The following is a 22176-nucleotide window of genomic DNA, read 5'->3' as shown; positions in this document are numbered from 1 at the left end:
TGTAATTAGGAATTACAGAATGATATATGTAATGCCTCAATTAGTGCCAACATGTATGTTAATAAATAGATTATTTGGCTTCCTCTGTGTGTGTGTGTGTGTAAGGGTCTTTAGACAGCACTGCTCCATGTGGGCTCCCCCAGACTGCTATGTTCAGTCTTTAGTCTCAGGTTGTAGCGGCACACAATTAGCCTCTCTCCTCTTGCCTTCTTATCTAATACTTCTGAAGCATTTGCTGCCCCCATGTGTGCCTGGATTATTTATTCACTCTCTCTAGAAATTTGGTGCTTCTGCTGTCACCTGGATCCCTTGAGATACTGATCCACCACCTTTCAGCTCCTCCCTTCCTTTCAGTTTCTTTTATTAAGCCTCATGAGTTCCTATTTATCAACACAGCACCAAGGAAGGCTCTTGGGATGCTTCCGAGGTGCCTATTCTGCAGAGTGGCAAGGAACAAGTGAGGCGAGCAGGGTACCGGACAGATTTTTATTCCAAAGAGCTAAAAAGACAAATTCACCCATCAGCATTTTAAACAAAGTCCTTTCAGATAACTGCTCTTCAAACAACTCCTGAGACTCCTGCATCTCTTGAGTGGGGAATAAAGACCAGGAAATGAAAAACTAAGTAGGTCTAGCACTCAGAAACTGCAGTAATGAGTCTAATAGACAGGCTAGGCTGCCTGGATGGCTGGCCGGCTGAAAAGAGGTATGTGTTTCCAACAAAAAATATTCATCAGACACTTGGATGAAGGATTTTTGGAGGCTGGGTAGTTTGATCACTGGTTATCTTTTTATGTGTAAATTCTGAAATAAGAGGAGTCATTTCTTATGTGTCAGTCAGCCATCGCACAGCCTCTTGCATTCCTCCATGTCTTACAAAGGCAACTGGGTACAGTTTCAGTAATGTCAAGAGTTACACAGGTATCAAGAGGAGAGTCAGCCTTGTTCAGCCGGTTATCTAATTTGTATGGAGGCAGTCATAGCCTTCAGCTGACCCATCTTACCCCTCTGCTGCTACAAGAAAACAAGCTACATTCTCTCCTTTTCATACTGAACATGCATTGGAAAAAAACAACCCTTCCAAAAACCTGTCCTTAAATAGGTATGTGTTTATATCAAAATAAATGTCCCCATGTAAAATGTGAGTGCAGATAAGGCCCTGATAGTTTTCAGCCTCAATACAGCTAATCAGGATAAAAATGAGGTGTATGTGTGTGGAGGGATAATTCTGAGCATAAATAGCTACATTACAATATAGATGGCTTGGGGCAAAGGTAGGGGAAAAAAGAGAGAGAGATCACAGAGCTTGCAATAGTTGCAGTTTCAAAAGTCTTTATTATCTTTTAAATCGTGTGAGCTGAGCTAATAGAATCTGAACAGCTTGTCAAGAAAATAAATATGTAAATGCCTGGGATCATATTTTCAGAGTGACTTTTTTTGCTCATCAGGCACTTTTTCTGATGGTTGCTACATGTCTGCATTATGCACTTAAAACAAGATATTGATCAGCCTTATGTTTATGTCACACAGGGGAGTCAAAGGATACAAGACTTTCTTGCATGAGCTCCTAGCAGGAGGTGAAATCACTTATTGGGGAGATGTACACTGTTGAGATCCACCATGTGAAAAATAGACAGGATAGGAGCTGCATTTGGGGAACGTGGAAGAGATGGGACCATCCATTGCTAATATGGATCGTTAGCGGTTGACAGGAGGCAAAAGGGAGCTGGGACTCTGGGAGTTAACATCATGCAATTCAAGATGCTGAACGGCACAAAACACTGTCACAGTTGAGCACAGCTCTAAGCCTGTTCCCAAGTCCAGATTTGCCACATCACTTACATAAACCCACTCTGACAGACAAAATTTTTGTCCTCCTATAATACAGACATAAAGAGAATAGTTCTTCCATCCTTAAATGTACTCTTGGATAAAGCTATCTTCTTCAATATTCACACTGTGTAGTAAAACAGGAAGCAATGAATACTTGAGGGAGAAAGTTAGTATGATCTGCAGTGAGTTATTCTGATCACTACAGAATTATTTGGGGCAGCAGGAAGCAGGAAAGAGAAACACGATTTTGAGGTTATTGACAATTTCTTTTCTTTTGATTCCTAATCCATCTACAGATTGTGTTATGTTAGATTCTGTTGCTTATCTGGCTTCCTAATCCTTCTTCAGGGGATTTCATGGAGGGCTTTTCAGAAAGGTGTTTTGGAAGTAAAAAAGGGAAGCACGAATCATCAAGAAAGGTCTGATCCAAATCACATCTAAGTGCAGATATTCAGAGAAGCAAAGACCAAAGCAGGCCACCATTCACAGTCGTCAAAGTTTAATTTTGAGAATGCTGAGTTTTAATTTGGCACACAGCAGGCCTCCCAGTCATGCAGCAGGAGTCTGGGCAGGGAACTTAGAAGGGCTGGCTCACATCTGCTGTGCTTCAGCTTTGTCAGTAAGAAAATGAAATGCAGTAGGCGAGGAGAAAGAGAACTGCAGTATTTCTGCATTTCCAAATCTGCTCTGCTTCCTTGTTTATGTTAATATTTTAAAGGCTCTGCTAGCTGCGAGCTTTTCTTTCTGGTTTTAGAAATGTGGATTTTACATTCGATTGCACAGAGATGTTACTTTTACAGTTTGCAAGAACTTGCAAGTTAAGCTGAGAGCCTGGCTGTGAGTGCATGTTAGGAATCTACGGAAATTCTCTCAGTAACCCTATTTCATCAAGAAAAATAAATTCAGGACACACTTATGTCCCAGTCCTGCAAGCTGATCTAGCCAAAATAGGTGAAAGTACATTATGCCCCATAAGAGTTTGTGGGACAGTCTGAATATGTCCATTCACAGGGTCAGGGGTTATATCTACACTACGGGATTAAGATCACCTCTGTCACTCATTGTAAAAGACTTTATGCATGTTGTCTACAGGCTCTCAATGAAAATTTGCTCAGATGTTCCATTAGTGTTACTGAAATTGGAAAAGTTGATTTCAGAGACATAAACCTGGCTTTGAGATGCTAATGTGCTTTGAAGACAACAGTATGTAAACACCTTGAGGAGTCACTTTGTGGGGAACATCAAGGGGAGAATATAGAGATTGGGGGTGTATACACTTACCTCATTCTCTTCATAGTGGTGAGCACTTATTTCTGGAAATTAATTGCAAGCTGTTTCAGAACACAGAGCACTAGTGTAAATATGTTCTCTGCAATGAACGTTTAATAATAACAATAATAATAATAAAAAACGAAAGAGACATGCACACAGTTTCAATTTAATAGTAGAGTTGCCTGCTACTGGTTCTATTGTCAAGGACCTGTCAGAGCTTCCTACTTTAATTAAAGGGAATACGTTGCTGGTAGAAGGTATTGGATTGACAGTCCCAGAAAATGAAACCTTCTGCTTATCAGCTAACAATCAACAGCCACAGCTGCCCAAATACAATACATACTTGGCAACTTTTGGAATAAATTGGGAAGGGCCAAGCTCTGAACTTCTCTAGGGTTATTGCTTCTGGATTTCAAACATTCTTCAAAACAAGATTTTATATGCAGATGTATAATTTAATCCACAGGTAAGAGAGTTTTGCATTGTGGATTGAGCTCTGGGAGAGGGTTTTACCTCCTGCTCTGTGGCTCATATACTAGATGGCCTTGGCAAGTCACTGTAGCTCCCTGGGAGGTTCAAGACACCCGACACTTCTAGGAAGCCCTACCTCAGACCTAAGGATGGGACGAACTGTGCCTAAGAAGTGTCTGTTTCTCTCCAGGGCTGTACAGGAATTTGAGACAACTACCTTATCTGTAAATGTCTAAACACAGGCATCTGAAGTAGAATCTGATCTTCAAGGTACTTTCCATTGGTAGGCTGTCAATTGTTATTCCCAGATTTCTGAATTTAAGACTATGAATCTTTACGGTGAGAGTTAAAGATTCAGCTTTTTTAGCCTAAAGCCTTCCTAGGCTAACATCATAAGAGCTATAGCCCAGGGCAAAGAATCTCACTGGGTGAGTATGGATTTCACTTTCACTATCATTTTAAAAATTTGAGTAGTTTTTTAAAAGGAGTGGATTAGTTACCAAAGATTCTACAATGTATGCCTTTCTACCATGTAGAAAAGAAACATGACAGAGAGAATGAACTTTGCAGAAGGGGCAACCTTGTCTGTATTCTTAATTTTGCATTACACTTGAGTGAATATGTTGGAAGATTTGCATCTTCGCAATCTTGCTGTAAGAGATTAAGTGGAAAAAATATTCTTTCCATTAAAACTAAAAGAAAACATGTTTGTAAATGACACTAAAATTCACCTCACCCCTAAATCTCCCACAAGCACTGAAGTTTTATTATTTCCACGACTGCAAGTAAATTCATTTGTTCATTCACACTCCAAGTAACATTCTAAATGCCCTAGCAATTTTAATCACTAAACCCCAAAGACTTCAAGTTTGCATTTAGATACAGTTTACATGTTTAGGAGAAAATCTTTGGTGGAAACTGTTTTAAGACTCCCTTCTGAACTGCACACTCACATAAAGATTGGTGAACAGTGTAGGTTATGTGCATAATCTCCTCATATGGATGAATGAATGTCCTTTTGAATTATACCAGCCTGCTTCTGCACGGCATCTGTGGTCCACAATATGGCAGTCATATTTGGGTTTAATTAAAAAATGGGATAACACATCTAATCCCCAAAACAAACTTTTATCTTTTCTTTCAACATTGTCTGTTTTTGTTGCATTTCGATTTTGTATACATACATATCTTTGTGTATGCATATTTTCCATACATATATATAATTTATTTTTTTATATAATGTTATCCAAGTCTCTAACTCCTTCATTTTTTACAAATCACATTATTCTTGATAATCTTCAAAAAAGGGGTACCTTTGGAGGGCAAATGCTTAATTTATTAGCAGTTAAGAATGTCACTGGGCGAGTATGGATTTCACTTGCACCACCATTTCAGCCAGAGCTACTGGTCCTATCACTTGTCTGCTTACTTTAGGCACAAAAGCTGTAACAGTTGCTCCAATTTGCTCAGCATCAAGATGCAGAGCCAACTGTGTAAGAAACAGAATACCAGAAATACCAAGAAAATAAGAGACTAAAAGAGAGAGGTAGAATGGTTCAGAGGAACTTTTTAAGGCAACGATGATAAACCTGTTTTTAAGTCACTAAGATCCACGTGGAAGAAAAATAGTCTTAGATTCACGACTTCCTGTTACGAAGAAGTATAACTTCTTCCTGTCTTATGATATGTTTCAAGACACAATTGCTCAGCCTCCTATCAGAGACAGCTCTTTGGACAACAGAACAGGATTTTAGAGACATGGAAACTGAATTCAACATCAAAATCCTGGGAAAGTCCACTGGAATTTTATAACCTCTATGTTCCAGCCAAATGCAGAGGTCAATCCTTTAAAAATGCACAAGTACAGCTATTTTAGTTAAAGGCATTTGGTTTTGTTCATAATTAAAACATTCAACATTAAATTCCCTCCCAGTTACAGAAGACTAAAAGGTGCTTATACCAGCCTATTTTTCTCCTGCTATAGAGAAATAACAAAGTAGCATAAACATCTTTATTCTACTGTATCTTTATCATTTTAGCAATAGCAGTAAAGTGGTAAAATCAGATGAATTCTGCCTCAAAAGGTCCCAGACCTTGCTAATTTCCCACAGAATGATCAACCAACAGTTGTAGCGGCTGTGATAAGAGGACTCTTGTTTACAACAACATTCCAGATAGTCTGCTTTTGTTTCAATACCACCTTTTTCATCTTTAATCTATAAGTCTGTCATAGTGAGGCACAGCATGCTCCTTACCACCTACAGTCTTTCTGTGGCAATATATGACCCATAAATCTTACTGACATTCTTTTCCATGGCTGTCTTTAAATGCTCTCTCTTTTCTTACCTCCCTTCTTCTCTCTCTATTCTCCTCATCTTTGTTGTGAAGAAGTCTGGAGGTTCCATCAAAAAGGAAAAAAAGGCATAAAACAGAATGTACTCAAATTTTGCGGGGAAACCTGAAGGCAATCACACTAAAAAGTTGGTCAGATCTGGATACGGAGTCCTGCTTCTTTAAGTACTTTGCAATGTAGGAATTGCTAAAGGGTTTGGCAGTGAAAATAAGCTTTTTTTTTTTTTTTTTTTTTTTTACAAAATATCAGTAACAGATTTAGTTCTAGGAGTTCATACAATCCACTTCAATACAGATTTCTTCTCAGAGATCACTCAGCATTCTAGGGAAATGGTAGCCAAATGTCCCACAGGGAATGGAATTAAATTAACGTTTTAGAGTAACTGTATGCCACTGAAGTAAACTTCGTTGGGCAAGAGATGAATCTGGCCTCTAGAGATCCATTTTCCATTTTGAACACACACTAACTCATGAAGAGAGATATATACACACAAAAGACTGTAAAAATTAATTTTAGTATCTTTAGAATTAATAGATTCTCTCCAAACTACTAGCATTCTCTTAGCAAAGAAATTGCAGAAATGATTTATATAATAGTTGCCTCCAAAATCTTCTTATTGGCTAATTGGACCATTTGACAATTTCACAGATATATGTTTCTATTACTTCTTATTTCATTATTTATTTTGCTTTTTGTTCTGTTACATTTATTCTATTTAGACAATAACATCTCTGTCAATTGCATCTTAATTGGTATCTAAAGCCTGTTCTGCATTTACATTTTACTAGAATAATAATGTTGGTAAGGGGTATGATTTTTTTTATAAAAGAGTTATGCTGCTATGAACACTTCAGTGGATGCAATTAGATTAGTATAAAAGTGATTTATACTCCTTTAGTTCTTCCTCTCCTCTAAGGTAACAGCTATCTAATTACAATGTATGTTTATACTGATACAATTGTATCCACAATCCTGGTATACTTTTTCATTCTTCATTTGTCTCAATGTAAATTCTGCTGGAGGAAAATCACACACACACGCACACACACACAAACAAAATCATCAAAGTCCTGACACACACACACACACACACACACACACACAAAATCATCAAAGTCCTGAAAATCCATTTGGTTGAATTCATCAGAAGATAATTCTATTCCCGGGGCTTTCATCTCCAAAGAGCAAGATCAGTTTGTGGTGAGCACAACTGTTTGATTTGCATTACAGCACTAGTAAGAGACTCCCATAGTGCTTAAAAACACAATTTTTGAGACTTGCTTTAAGAAAATAGGACCAATTGTGCAGTAAGGTGCTAAACTGCTGTTACTTAAAATGTATGCTAGATTATTTTAATCCTTTAAGCTCTGGATGCAGCAGAGATAATAAAACTCTTAACTCAAACTATCTTGATAAAAGAATCAAAGTTTTGCCACACAGTTCTCTGATCTTAACAAAGCCCTGAACTGATGACAGACAGGGAACCGACGGTTTTTTATTTTTTAATACACTCCCCATTAGACACCACCTGGAATACGGTACTCTAAGCTGCATCTCTCCGTACCTAAAAGACACAGGCTAAACGGAGAGTGTTAATCTAGGAACTGCCAGATTTCTGAGATGCACTAAAAAGGAGCTGAACCCTGGAAAAGAGGAGACCCAGCTCGGGAAGGGCCCGGGGACATCCAAAGGGCGCCGCTAACGACGACGGTCCGTAACAAACCACATTGCCACAGGCCCCTGCGGGCTCCGCGAAGCGGGGCGGGGGCGGAGGCCCCGCGGGGCTGTGATCGGCCTCACCTGTGGCAGCGGGCGGGCTGGGGCTGCTCCCACCCCCTTTTTAACCGCGGCAGCACAGCTCGGCTGAGGGGGTGGGAGTTCTCTGCAGTGCCGGGAGGAGCTGGGCCTCGGCCCGCAGCGGTCGGGTGGGCTCGTGGCGGCGGCGCGGGCAGAGTGAGGTGAGGGCGGGCGAGCGGCGCGCGGGCAGCGGGAGGCGGGCGCTGTGAGGGCGGGCGGCACGAGGCCGGGCGGGCGCTGTGAGGAGGGCGAGCGCGAGGCCGGGCGGGCGCTGTGAGGAGGGCGAGCTCGAGGCCGGGCGGGCGCTGTGAGGAGGGCGAGCTCGAGGCCGGGCGGGCGCTGTGAGGAGGGCGAGCGCGAGGCCGGGCGGGCGCTGTGAGGAGGGCGAGCGCGAGGCCGGGCGGGCGCTGTGAGGAGGGCGGGCGCTGTGAGGAGGGCGAGCGCGAGGCCGGGCGGGCGCTGTGAGGAGGGCGAGCGCGAGGCCGGGCGGGCGCTGTGAGGAGGGCGAGCGCGAGGCCGGGCGGGCGCTGTGAGGAGGGCGAGCGCGTGGTGGCTGCCGCTGCCGGCGGCGAAACCTGCAGCTCTCAGGCTCCGGCCGAGCCGCCTTTAAGCTGCGCCACGCGCTGCTGCTTTTCAAGGGGCCTGAGGCGGGAGCGCCCACCCTGTGCGTGGCGGCTGTGGCGCGAGCCCGCCAGGCTGGGGGCTGCAGCGAGGGGGGAGAGCAACCAACCGAGGCACCCTGACTAGCCCTGGCTTTAAAACGTACCTTGCTGAGAGCTGCCTCTGCGCTGCGCGGTCTGGCCGCGCTCCCGCCACAGGTGCGGCCGGCGCGCGCCAGCTCGTTAACGGCTGCGGGCGGCAGCTGCGGGGAAGGTTCTGGAAGCTCCTCAGTGGGCGGGGGAGCTGCGCCTGAGGCGGCGGCGAGGGAGCGCGCTCCTGCGGGCGGCGAGGGGCGCAGCCGCGGGGGTAAGCGGCGTTTGCTTAACGAAAAGCATACACACGTAACGTTAATTAATCTGTAAGTCTGCGGAGTGCGGGGAGTCCTTGTGCTGAGAAGTTTTTCTATTTTGGACTTGTAAGAATGTGTAACGCTGTGAAGTTTTTCTGTCCTTTTGCGAATGTGCAAGAGTTTTTTTGAGGTGTTAAATATGCGCCTCTACTTTTTGGTGGTATCTTTTCAGATCAAAGCCTCGTATTGTAAAAGGCAGGTGTGCATTTAGGGTGTTGTGTATTTTAACCAATTAAGTGGCAGAGTGCAAGCATGGAATTACAGAAATCCAATTTGCTGTTGATAGGGCTGTTAAAAAGTGTGGCTGTTCTTGACTTCTTCCTTAGTAATTTGAAAACTGAAGTGGATTCCAAGCAGAGCAATTAGCTGGGCTAATGTGCGTCTGTGATAGATATAAAAAGTAGTCAATTGCAGTGAAAGAAATAGGCTAGTGTTAACATTGGGGAAAAAAAAAGTGGCCCTTATGGGAAAATCGATTCAGGGGAGTAACACCAGAGTAGATGCCAGAAGAAACAATTACATTAATTGATGCTTAATTTCATGAATAATTCAAGAGCCATGAATGTGCTGGGAATTGCACAGCAGGAGGGTGGGTCAACATTTTTAATAAAAAAAATCATTTGGAACATTTCTGAACTTCTGTGCTGGTTAGCTGTATGCCATATCTACCTATGTGAAACTCATGCACAAAGAAGAACCAGGCTGCTGGTCACATGACCCAAATTTGAGAATCAGTAACTTTAAGTAATAGACAAGCACAAAGTAAGCACTTCCCTGTGGAACTTTAGGCAACTTAAGCTCAAATCACAGATGCTTGATTCAGTTGGTTCTGGTATTTAAGCTTTTATCTTGGATCCAGGCTTTGGTATGCTAGAGTTCCCTAGTTGGAAAGAGATACTGTTGGTCAGATCATACTTAAGAGCCTTTTTATGTGTTTTTAAGCAAGTACTTACTTGCTGTGTGCCTCTTAAAGAGTAACCATTGTAGAAGAGTGACTCCCAATACCAAAAGATTCCCCAAATCATCACTTCTGACTTGACTTCCAGACCTAGTTGTTTCTCTTACTAGATTGCTATAGTTGCTTTTATGCTTCATTTAGGGTATTAAATCCTCCCATTGCTTCTGGAAGGTAAAAATAGCTTGTGAGTGGAAATAAGTAAGATCTAAGAAGTTAATGTTTGCAAAGCACTTGGATGTTGAGAAGTGCTGAGAATTATTAATTCTAAGTAGCCATCTGTTCAGTGCACTCTGTTCACTGTGTGCACCAATGAATTAAGCAGTTGTGATTACCTGCTTTCACAGCATGTTTTTGCTTTGTTGCTTTTATTTTTCATTTTTATGTTGCTTTATTCTCATTCTTTACTTTCTCCATTCTAGAATAGTACCCAGCTCTTTGGCTATTTTTTTAATCTGATAAACCTCAATGGTGCTAAGACTTTAAAAACTATGATCAGGTAAATGCATGAATGAAGATACAGCACAAAGAGTGTCTTCTGGGCCTCTGTATAAGGGGGCTTGTAATAGTGTTGTAATATCCTTGTGTTCTGCTGTTAAGAATGAAAAAGGTGACCTACACAGATGAAGTGCTATGCTAATTTTTATGCCCCAGAATAAAGAAGAAAAGTATTCCAACAAAAGTTACTTGAATTGCCCTTAAGCCATATAGCATGATCTCCCTCTAAGATCATAAAAGAAAAATACAGTCCTCTCTGAGGCTTGCCCACAGTAGAGAACTTGGGGATAAGAATTCCTCCTGTTTCCTGCTGTTGCCAGGTAAGCAGCTGGGTGGTGGGAGAGTAACCATAGCTGGTCTTGCTGGCCACCCCTCCCTTGCAGGTGGATGGGAAAAGGGATGACAGGTAATGGGAAGAATCCTGGCTGTGTCTGCAATGCTGTGCTCGTTAGTTCCCAGTGCAGTCCCTGTTCAGCTCCTATATTTAATAGGGAGGAAGATCTGGGATCTGACAGAAGCTGAATGGCAAGAACATATGAAGCAAGCTATGGCCTTTCTGAGATGCCAATAGGACAGCAAATCAATATCACTCTTCTTCAAAGAGCAGAAGGAGCAGAGAGTTTAGAATGAAACTAATGGGAGGGCTAGGAAAGAAAAGCCTCAACTGCTGTTGCCATGACAAATAATGACAAAAAATGACTGAAGCCTTTTAAAGGTAATGTTGCAATAAAAATTATCCTGTGGGTTACTTGGCTATAATTGGGCTGGGCTCTGAGCACTTGTTAGGGCTGAGAGCAAGTGCTCTGTAGGATGCACAAGCAGTGCATGCACTGAGTGATATACAGAGGAGGAGATAAAGCTGTTGTGAAAAGACCTCAAATTTGATACCTCTGTGGCCTTTTTTAATTCCTGTTGACAGATGATACCTTCTGCATGTACTCTAATACTTAAACTATTGTCTGATACTTAGAAGCATCAACTACTGGTCTCTAAGTTTTCTTCCTGTCTTGGAGAGAGGAATGTGGCCCAGGCAACTAGAAATTGAGATACCTGTTTCTGTTTCTTCCTGTATTATACTCCTAGCATGTTGTTTTGGGAAGTTGCTTTGCCTTCCTGATGCCTGGTTTAATCCAGCTATAAAACAGAAGTAGTGATACACTGAAATGTGTGTGAGAGTGAAAGTTGTAAAAACAAGTAAATAGAGAGAAAGACATCTTTAGTTAGCAGAATGTCCACCTTGTAAATATTTTGTTTCTTGAAACTTCTGGAATAAAACTGAAGTATTTTTTCTTCGCTCACCTGTCTTTCAAATGCAAGAACACTGATCTCAGTGTGTGTTTAAAAAAAAGTTCTTAGGTAATGACATTCTTCTAACATATGCTGTACCTTCCTTAATGTTCTGGGGCCATTTGTCTGTTAATCTTGACCTGCGTTATGCTGATGGCAGCTGTTACTGCAACTGAACTTTGTGATCCACAAAACACAAAGATTGCCAGCAGAGATGGGTCTAAATCAAATCCCTGTGTTTACAAGATATCAGTCTACATTCAGAATTCACTGTTGATGCCTATTACAATGAAACCAAACCTTAGGGAAGTTTGAATCCAATATAGAATACTGACCTGGTGTTTGGACTGTAACTATGTCTCAGGATTTCTGTAATAAGCCAAACCAAATTTGCATGCAGAATTTCCAAGAGTTTTGTTTTTGCAGGGGTTTAGGAAGAAGTTGCTTTGGCCCCTGGATTTGTTAAATTCTTGTCAGTTACCTTTGTAAGCTTTCTTATAAAATGGCATTTTTAGAATACAAACTATGGGCCATCTGTATACGTGGATGAGATGGGCTGATTGTATTTTAAAGGTAGTACTTTTTTGCAGTGAGACAGAGGCATGAATGGCAAACTTCTTGCTATATTTAAATGAAGTGAAATAATCTTGTATACTCTGAAATTTTTTCCTTTCTTCAGTCATTCCAAATGGATTGTAAAAAGACTGAAGGCACTTTCATGTTAACAGGCTTGCTTTTAGGCATTGTACAAATGATAGCTAACAGTTTCTTTTGCAGTTTAGAAAAATATGCTCTTTTCTAGTCTTCCTTGAGAAACATGCAGAATGAGCTAGTGCCAATATCAGTGAATATCAGTAGTTTAGGAAGTGCATAACTTCTAATACTCCTACTGCTCCTTCTTACCTGTAGTGGACCACAGACTGTCAGAATGTAGTAATTCCAGCATAGAATGGCTTTAGAGCAATAACATTATATGTGAAAGCATCAAACTTTCATGACCATATCTGAGGTTTTCTAATCCATAAACCTTTTCTGAACTCAAGTAATGGTTATCAAAAAGATAGAGCAAGTGTTCATCATAAAGCACCATATTCATAGGCCTCACTGAAATGTTTTGGTATATTTGAGTCTCTTGGTCTATTGTATAAGAGATTAACCAAAACCTCAAAGACAAACTTCTCACTTTTCCCAGTCATTTTTCTCCTTTTGAGGGTAAGCACATTATCTGATGCAGACTTCTTTGATTTGTGCTCCTCATAGGGTATATAGGGTGTGTAGAACTTTGCACTGTATTTGCTATTTTAATTGAAAGCCCAAACCTGTATGTTCTTCTATTCACTTGCCTTTCCATTAAGGAATATATAGCTGTAGGAGAAAGTTCTTCCTTTCTCTTGCTATTTTAACCTAAAATAGTACCTAAACAAATATCATGACCTTCACTTAGTCTCCCACAGGAATTGCAGCAATGTCTCTGGCTGGCCAGCCATGGTGAATGTCTTGCAAAATTGTGCCTTGATGCTGTAACTATGTCTTCAGATATCAATATCTATGTAATTTAAGCATAATAACTTTGAGTCGTTGTCGATGACAGAACAGAGAGGTTCTGTTGATTGGGATGATTAAAAAGTCACTGTGACCAAGTTAACACTGACTGTACCTGTCAGGAGTGTGTCTTGGTAGAGCAGCAATTTTAGGTGATCAGGCAGTAATAAGACCTCACACCATTCCAGTCATATGACATGTTGTTTTATTCCCAGATTAAATAAAATGGAGTAACAAGACTTCATAATACAGGATGAGTACATGGTTCTTCACACCCTCTGTGGCCAGACCTTTAGTTGTAAGATTCTTGAATTTTGACTGTTAGTCTTACAGTGTTGAGCCTGTCTTTACTGCATTTTTGCTTCAAAATTATATTATTAACATTGAATTTATTGTATTTAAATCAACTTTTAGGTTCATGAAAGTTGTCTGTCCATCTGTCCCCTTGCCAAGGAATACCAGCAAAATCATCCCAGAAACAGTCCCAAGGCTCTGCCTGAAGACAGGCAAAACAGTGAGGCTGCTGCTTTGGCCTAAAGCCTGTCTCTCAAAGCTGCAGGCAGTGTGGATGCAGCCAGCCTCCCTACTTGGCATAACTTGGCTCAAAAGAAGGAAGTGGCAAATGGCTCTTCATTACTCTTTCAGAGAAATAACTAACAAAATATTTCACTGAGGCTCACCTGACCTTCTTAGTGAGTCACTGCATGAACAAAAATGAAATCAGAGCTGACAAGGTTGAGTCTTTTTCTTCAGAGCTTTGAAAATAGTATCATCCTGTAACATACAATACAGTACTCCCCACAGTCTCTTTCATACTTGCATACATATATACAAAGGATTTCTTTGTATCTTCTCAGCAATAGGTCTGCCCACTAAACTAAAGAAATGGAGAAAACAACAAAAAAAGCTTCCCACTGCATTAGTTTTCTAGAAGAAAATAATAGGTTTGAGGGAAGGAATGATATAGTGGAAGATATTTCATAGAAGTGAGGATTCTTATGTGCAATAAAGTAATATTGTTTCTTTTTTAAAATGCAGTCTATACTTGGATACTTGTTTATAAAATACTTTGGGGGGGGGGGGAATAGGATCTCCCTCACTTGTTTCATAGATGCTCCCTGTGAGCTAGATGGGGAAACAGCCTTTCAGCCTGAGTAAGGGGGGGCAGCACAAAATCACCACTTCTTTTTGCCTCGGGGAAAAAGCAAAGTACTCCAAAGTCCTTTCACTTGAGATGCTTGGAGCACTTTGGCAGAGGTGCAAAGTCTTGCAGCCAGGTTTTTCTCAAAGCTTTCAGTCCTCTGTTTGCTCAGTAGGCTTGCAGTGAGCAGCTGGACAAGTTGTTTTTTTGTTTTTTTGTTTTTTTTAAGACTTGTTGAGGTATAATGTGGCTCAAATCACTTTAACTGTGTAGGTTTCCACTTACTGGTCAGTAAAGCATCTTGGATAATGACACTAGCCTTTCTAACCTGTTACGTTTCCACTAAAAACTTTGTTAAAGCATTTTCAGATGTGATGTCAACTACTACAGAGAGGGGCATGGCTGCTACTTAAATGAAATTTCTGTAAGAGGTTAATGCAAGTCTGTTATTGTTGCTACACTTCATATGACTTCATGCAGTTAGGACTGCCTGATTTTTTTTTTTTTAAAGGGGTGGGTTCCCACAGCTCTTACCGATACTGGCTAAAATTGTGGGAATTCAGGATCTTAGAAAATCTGTCTGAATCTGTTGCAAGGTAGGCACCCAGAAATGGAGGCGCTCAAACTGTACAGTTGCACAAAATGGATAGCAATCAACCAACTGCTAAAAGTAGAAAATGACTTTCTTCAATAATGATTGACTTCCTGCTACGTGATTTCTGGTTTGAGTGGGGGTAGACTTGCACCTCTGTCTCAGCAGTCTGATTTGGAATATTGGAAAGACTTCTTGGTGTTATCATCTTTGGGCCAGGCTCAAAGCTGTATTTGACAGGGAAAATCATAATGGCTCTGCTTCCAGACATCTTCAGACCTAGTATAGAAATCATTTTTCATTAATGCTAATAACTTTGCACTAAGTACACAGGGGCATGCAACAGATTTGATGTAGTTATTATTAAAGAACACTGAATCAAATGTGACTGGTGAGCCATCATTTCCTCTTAATTATGGAGCAAGAGAAAGCACATCAAGAGTTTGCACAAGGGTTGGTGAGGTTGCTCTATTTATCTTCTTTCAGATGACTCTTCTGCGGATGACATTGAGTTTGTTACCCTTTCTCCTAGATCACCAAAAAGCCAAAGAAATCACAAAGCGAACAAATACTGATTTTTTTTTTTTTTTTTTTTCCTCAGGGAATGAAAAAACCCTTCATCTTTTTCTGAATATTTTCTGAAGAAAAATATAAAAATTAAAGTTTTTGCTCAAAGATCATCATTTGGTCTGACATGCTGTTTTTGGTAGCTTTTTGTTTTTTTTTTTTTTTTTTTTAAGAAAACTTTTTTTGAAATTGCATTTTAACCTTTAGTGATATTGTAGGCATAAAGTTAGAGATAAGTGACTCTGAGCACTCTCATGGTTGCTGTATGAATGAATGAAATATGGCTATTCAGTTGGGCATAAGTGAGAGCAGACAGGGTAAATATTAAAATAATTTTAATATGACCTTTATTGAAAGAAGTCTTTGGTTACAGATTCTTTGTGGAACATGGAGATTGTTCTAAATTGTCTTGTAACTAAGAAGAGAGTTTCTTGGGTTCTTTTTGCCACTGAAAATTTGCAGTTTTGGTAGGAAATCCTTTTTCTTTTTTTTTTTTTTCCCCCCCCGATCACTAAAATTCAAGGAATAATTGACCTTTTACTGTTTTTATGGTTTTGTTTGGCTTTAAGGAAACATCAATCATGAAAAAAATCTAATTGGCTCTAAACCTGAGGAATGTAGTGCTATTTCTCATGATTTAGTTATGGAAACATAGTGTTAGTTGTATGGCTGTTAGATTAACACTTCCTTCTAAACAGAGCTGTATATGCATCTCCAGCAAATGGCAAACCAACTCCAGAGCCTGGATTTTCCTCTCAAGATAAAAAACAACTCAAAAACTAACCAACAAACAAACAAACAGCTCAAGAATACTGCAGCCTTAATCTCCTTGCTGCAAAAGAATTTTGCAGGAAACTTACCATGTATTTAGAAAAATCCAAGATTCAGATGAGTTTTCATTATTAACCTTTATTTTGTGATTCCTGTAATGGGACAATGACTTTGCAGCTGTGAAGTCTGTTCCTGACCACAGAGTATTCTTTCTGTGAAGATTTAGATATATTAATTCCATCTCTTCCTATGAAATGTTAGTTCTCATGTGTCATTAGCAAATTTCCCATCAAATTCAGAGGCCCAGGATTTCTGTCTTCAGATGGGTATGTGTATTATTAAACTTTTGAAATAGAACTTTGAAAACTTTTGAAACTCTTCCGAGCAGGGGATTTTCTGTGCTATACATACGTTCAATTCCTACTAGGGACACTTACGTAGCACTTTAATGATCATAATACAGTTCTTTGGAAATATACTGTGTCAATTTTAAAGAGAATGTAGGCTTGACACACTGTAAAGACATTTGTGTACTTAGTATCTAGCTGATGTCAAGGGGATTCTCTGAAATCTCTCAATCCATGGTGCATTATGCTTTCCACACTTTGCAAAGCAGTAAAATGTGGCTTGAAAGCATTTTGACTAACTAATAGGTCTTGCTCAAAGCCTTGCTGCCTTGCCAGAGAATTAGAAGCCTTGCTGGTTCCATGTCATTTGCAGAGCAATTTCTTGTTGCATATGTACTCTCACACACAAATTGTGGTGCTGCCTGTGGATTGCACTAAATATTTCCACCCTATGCTTATTTAAACTTCTAAGCATTACAGCTGTAGACTGTGCATGTAAATAATTTATGAAAAGCATTGTATGTCTTCTAAGTCTTACCCTTTTGGCATCTGCCTTTTCATCTGAGTGTTTCTTGTGTATTACAGGGCTGTGATAAATTAGCTGTTTAGTGAGTTGGTTATGGTGGATTTTTAGGAGAAAGCTGAAGTAGCTGTTACTCGTATAAATATGCAAAACTTCGGTAACTAGGAAAAGGGCTAATTGGTATAATTACTGTCATTATAATTCTAATTTAACTGCATAGACGTCCACTGCAGCAACATCAGAACTGTCACATTTGTAAACTGCATAATTATATGTATGAAGTTCTGCCTCTGTTGCATCCAATACATAAAATGGGCTTTTACCTTAAACTGCTCAGAAAAAGTAGTCAAAATGTCATTAAAGGACTGACTTAATTTCCTGGATTTTTTCTGATTAACAGTGAACGGTGAAACAAAATGCTTTCCTAAATAAATATCTTTAAAATATGTATTTGATAAATTTTGGAAATAGATGGTGAGCCAAAATAACAAGTAGTCTGTATGTGTATTTGCATGCAGCTATATTTGTATGGTTCGTGCCTGTGTTTATGAATTCTACTGTCTTGTACTTAGTTGTAGGACAGCTTTTTGCCTTAGTGTCAGAGGTTCTATACCACTAATGATTGCATAAGAGTCTTTTGATCTGTTAGGAAGCAGCTTTTTCCAAGTAGAATGATCTGAATATAGCCATACTGTGTGAGATTTTTGGGAGGCCATAGCATATAGAATAATGTAGACTGTGAAGTCCTGAGTGGTTTAAGTATGTTGTGTATTGAAACATGCAGTGAGCACTCCTGGATCCATCTCAATTACTTGGAGCGTTTGAAAGCTGACCCAAACCTGGAGGCCGGAGTAGGTGTTGTCAGTGCTTTGGAAGATGAGATTACAATTCAAATCCCAATTCATTGGGAAAGTGTTCCAGAATCAATAGAACAGCAATTAATAAAGGCAAGAAAGGAGGAAGAAAATGCACAGGTTTCTAATATGGAATAGTTGGTATGGAAACAGAGGATGTGGTGTCAAACTGTGTGAGACAGCAATGGAATCTGGCTGCAGAAAAGGCAAATTTTTTTTGCATACTGGACCTGAGTATCATGTGTGAGACAAGAGGTAATTATTCAGCTCTACTGAGGACTGGCAATGTCTCAGCTGAGGAGCTGTACCAACTTTGAGCACCATTACATCAAGAAAATAAGTCAATGGGTTGGAGAGAAGCCAGTGAAGAGTAACAGACAGTTTCAGAGTTCCTTTATGTCTACCAAGGTTTCCTGATGTAGCTTTATTAGTAGCTGAAGACCAAAATCTTTTGTGCACTAACTGCACAGTGGATGAAATTTCTATCATACAGATGACTCATGTGCCAGATTAGTGTAGTCCTTGCTGGAGTTCTGCCTTTGATCTTATGGAATATCTCTGAAAATGAAGGACACTGAAATCTGACCTCCTTATCAGCTGGATCAGTCCTCTTGTTTGAACAAGTGTGACTTTGTCCATTTAGGTGATAAGGAACTGTCTTTCAACAGTTCACACAGCAACACTACTGGGCATGTAAAGTGTTTTTGACTTGCATATCACATTTATCATGAATGTTTACATGTATAACGTCCCTTGCACATGTTAGTTCTAAAAAGTTGTGTGAGACTAGATTAAAAAATAAGAGCCTGATGGATATCACAAAGAATGCTGAAATTTCTCATTGATTTCATTATCCAAAATGTAAAATTCAGCCTTGCCCCTCACAAGAGCTAAGCTTTTCAGCAGATGGCACTGCCAAGCTGTTAAGCTTTTTCTTTCAAAAAAAAAAAAAGAGTAAACTTGCATGTTCCAAGGTCATGTACTTTACTCATAACCTTATAAACCTACTGATTCTGAAATCATCTGTTTCATGATGGTAGATACCCTCCTATATATTCAGTTACCAAGCTGTTTAAGATCTTTGAACATTTGAACTGAATAATAAGTGCATATTTAGGTAAAGTGGGAGCTTCATGAAAAATAGTTTCTTCTACCTCTGTCCAAATCTGTTATGAAGTGCAGGATTAGCTTGTTTCTCAGGCAGCATTTCTTTTCTCATTGTTGCCCACACTTCAAAATTGGACTTGTATTTATCACCAGAGCGTGGAAAGGTGAGGCATTGACAGTGACAGTTTTCTGGAGCTTCTCCAGTGTTTCCTGCATAATGCACTTAACTTGTTAATAACCCAGGCTTATACTTGCCCCAGGACATCAAACCAAAATCCTCCTGAACCTTGAAGCTGTTAACAGACCTGAATGCAAACTTACAGCTCTGATAAGGATGAGTAGAAAACTTAGATGAACAAATACAAACTTTGACATGACCCAAATTCCAGTTGTGATTCTGAATTCTCTAACTTGGTTTCATTCCTTGAGACCATGACATGTTGCACACCCTTTCTGAGCCCTCAGCCCTCTTCATAGACAGAGAAAGTACATCCTGTGAGACTTCCTTACTTAATATGTATTTATGCTTCTGGAGCAATCTTGACAGTTGTTTTCTCCCCCTTTCTACATAAAAAATGAGTTGCTTTTGTACTGCTCAGCACTGTTATGAATATTAATCTGAGGGTTTATTTTTGTTATTCTAAATCTGCCTGTATCCTTTTTAAGTAGAAAAATGGGATATAATTAATCTCTTTGTTAATCTTGTACATTGCTTTTTTTATGGAACAAGTGAAACAAGCTCTTCAAACCACTTGCTCCACTCTGAAGAAGTATTTACACTGCAGTTCAGAGGGAAACTTGAGGGCTTATTTATTAATTTTCATCCCCTGAGATTCAATACACACAGTGGGAGGCAAATTTCCTAATTCCTGGTGAGTTTTATCTGCTTCACAGTAGTGATTGGAATAAGATTTGAAAAGTGTATGCAGGAGAAGTGGGAAGATGCCAAATCTGAAAAGGCAGTTGCATTTAAAACACGTAGCATAGCTTGCTATGTATGGTTTGGGTCTCCAAACGTACCAGGCCAAATGAATGTTCTCTAGTGTTTGTTTAAACTTAGACCTGGTGCTTAGAATCACTGAGAACTTGTATTAGCATCACTAGAAGATGCTCTTGAATACTTCATGCTTTTGAAAACTGGTTCTTCCTTTTCTTTCTTGCCCATATTCACTCTTTAGTATCTTAAGAAATCCAGAGTTTGTCACAACCCCAGGTCCCCAAGTATCTGTGTTTAAGCTTGGTTCTGCCACAAACTTGAAGTAGACCTTAATTTCTCTGAGGCTTGGTTTCCTGTTTCTAAGATGGGATAACACTGATGGCCGGGATTCTATGCATATCCCTAGGCCTAATGTTTCTTACTGGTTTTGTGAAAATTTCCCTGATGTAATCTGTGTGCTGCAGTTCAAGATGTGTAGGACCTCATTAAATAGAGGGAGGGGGTGGTGTGACTGGGCAGCTTGATCACTGCGCTGTTCTATCCACTGTTGTCTTCCTTCAGGATACCAGCATGTGGGTGTGTTTATAGCCTCACAGTTGAAACTGTAGCCTGTTGGGACTGTGTGGGTCTGTGCAGCCCTGCAGTTGGAATCTGTTTCATACCTGTACTGTGTATTGAGTGCATTAAAGCATTTTTTTCTCTCCAAGTTGTATACATCTGCTACATGCTTAGTTTTTACTGATGCAGAGGTGAAATTAGGGTTTCTTCAGCCTAGTGCAGCAGTCTGTAACCCATGGCTCACTGACGCAGGTGGAATATGGGGGAAGAGGTGTCTTGTATAGGTCTTAATAGTTCAAACTGTTGAACACAGATACTCATTCCACTTAAACTGCTCCATATGAGAGAGATTTTACAATATACTAGCCTTGTCTAGAATAAGAGCCCTTGATATCTAATATATCAAGCTTAATTTTTCAAATCTATAGGACTCGGTGGCAAACAAGACTAATAAAATAGCTCTGCTTTTTTGCTTAATTTTCAGGAACAAACTTCTGTTCAGCTGTAGCCTGGAAGATTGCATGTATTACAGTTGTAACAAATCTAACTTTTTTTCTTGAAGAAACTGTCAGACAAGTAGAACAGTTTCACTCTCGATGTGAGTGGTGATTCCCAAATTGTGTTGCCACCTCTGCTGGGCTTTTTTTGTTAGTTTACATGAATCTCCAACAGAATAGTGTCTGTCCTAGAGAGTTCGTAGTCTAAGGGGAAAGAAGTAGAAAAGTTACTTATGAAGAAAGAATAGTAACTTATACAGAATTTTGATGCAGATCAAACTTCATTAAGCAGCCTGACAGTGTTAATGGACCTTTATAAGTGAGGACAGAGTTGAGATCATGAGTTGAATTTTTCCTGTATGGCCACATACAGGAATGTCAAGAGAAACAGGAATGGAATGCAGTCTTCTAGGGTAGTAAAACAATGGCCTTTCACATGGAAACCATCTGTTCTTTTCTTCTGAGCCCCTGCCCTATGTCATGACTTGAAAATTCTGAAGCAAATGAGGCAAGGGCTCTGAGAACAGCACTTTAATTCCTCTCACAGTCCAGGTGCTTCTACAGTGCACTGAAGGCAATGTGATCCTATAGAAAACATCTTGGATATCTTGATTTGGCTGTTTTGTAAATGAATAGCTACAGGGTGGATCTCATTGCAGTTGATGCTTCAAATCTGAAGGGTTTGAGTGGTGTGCTCTGGAAGCAGTAGAAAAGTAGAGAAACCAAAGCTGTATGCTTTCTAAATTATAAAAAGCTGCTTCCTCACGACACAGATCCTCTTTATATGTAGAAATAAGAGAAGAATTGAAGCCTTGAAGTACAGTACCATAAGCGGCTGTATTTTTATGTGGAAGGTCAAGGCTTACATTAGATGAGTTCTGCAAAGAAACTTCAAGTGTCATGGAAATGTGAACAATACAGAACACTTTGGCTATTTGTCAGTACAAAACAACTTCTGGCTCAGAATTCTGATACTTGTCACATACGCTCTGCACATACCAGGTTTCCCAAGACAAAAGATTTGTTTTGGGCACTGTATATTCTGGTTGCTTTAATGGACATGGCAGAGCAGCACAAGCAACATCAGAAATCTTCATGAATTTTTAATAAGCATCACATAGTGCAAAGAAATTGAAGCTTGTTTGATCTTGTTGCTGTTTTTAACAAAAGAGAGAGAGAAAAGTGCCAATTAAAAGAAGGGAGGGATCTCTATGTGAATCAATAGGATTGGTACAGTCATGAAAACATACAGGATTGTAGATGGTA

The 22176-nt window shown here is 39.9% G+C and overlaps 1 long non-coding RNA gene across 1 annotated transcript in view; it reads left to right on the top strand.

Moving 5' to 3' along the window:
• Positions 1 to 7829: 7829 nt before the first annotated feature.
• The window catches only part of LOC112996711 (uncharacterized), a 178170-nt gene continuing 163823 nt past the window's right edge, over positions 7830 to 22176 (top strand). The window contains exon 1 of the long non-coding RNA XR_010385188.1: positions 7830 to 7886. This is a non-coding gene — a long non-coding RNA (uncharacterized LOC112996711). The remainder of the gene's footprint in view (positions 7887 to 22176) is intronic.

Source organism: Dromaius novaehollandiae, chromosome 26 (assembly GCF_036370855.1).
Source record: "Dromaius novaehollandiae isolate bDroNov1 chromosome 26, bDroNov1.hap1, whole genome shotgun sequence".
Taxonomy (NCBI): Eukaryota; Metazoa; Chordata; class Aves; order Casuariiformes; family Dromaiidae; genus Dromaius; species Dromaius novaehollandiae.
The sequence above is the reverse complement of the archived record's forward strand: the minus strand, read 5'-3'. Positions and strand labels throughout refer to the sequence as shown.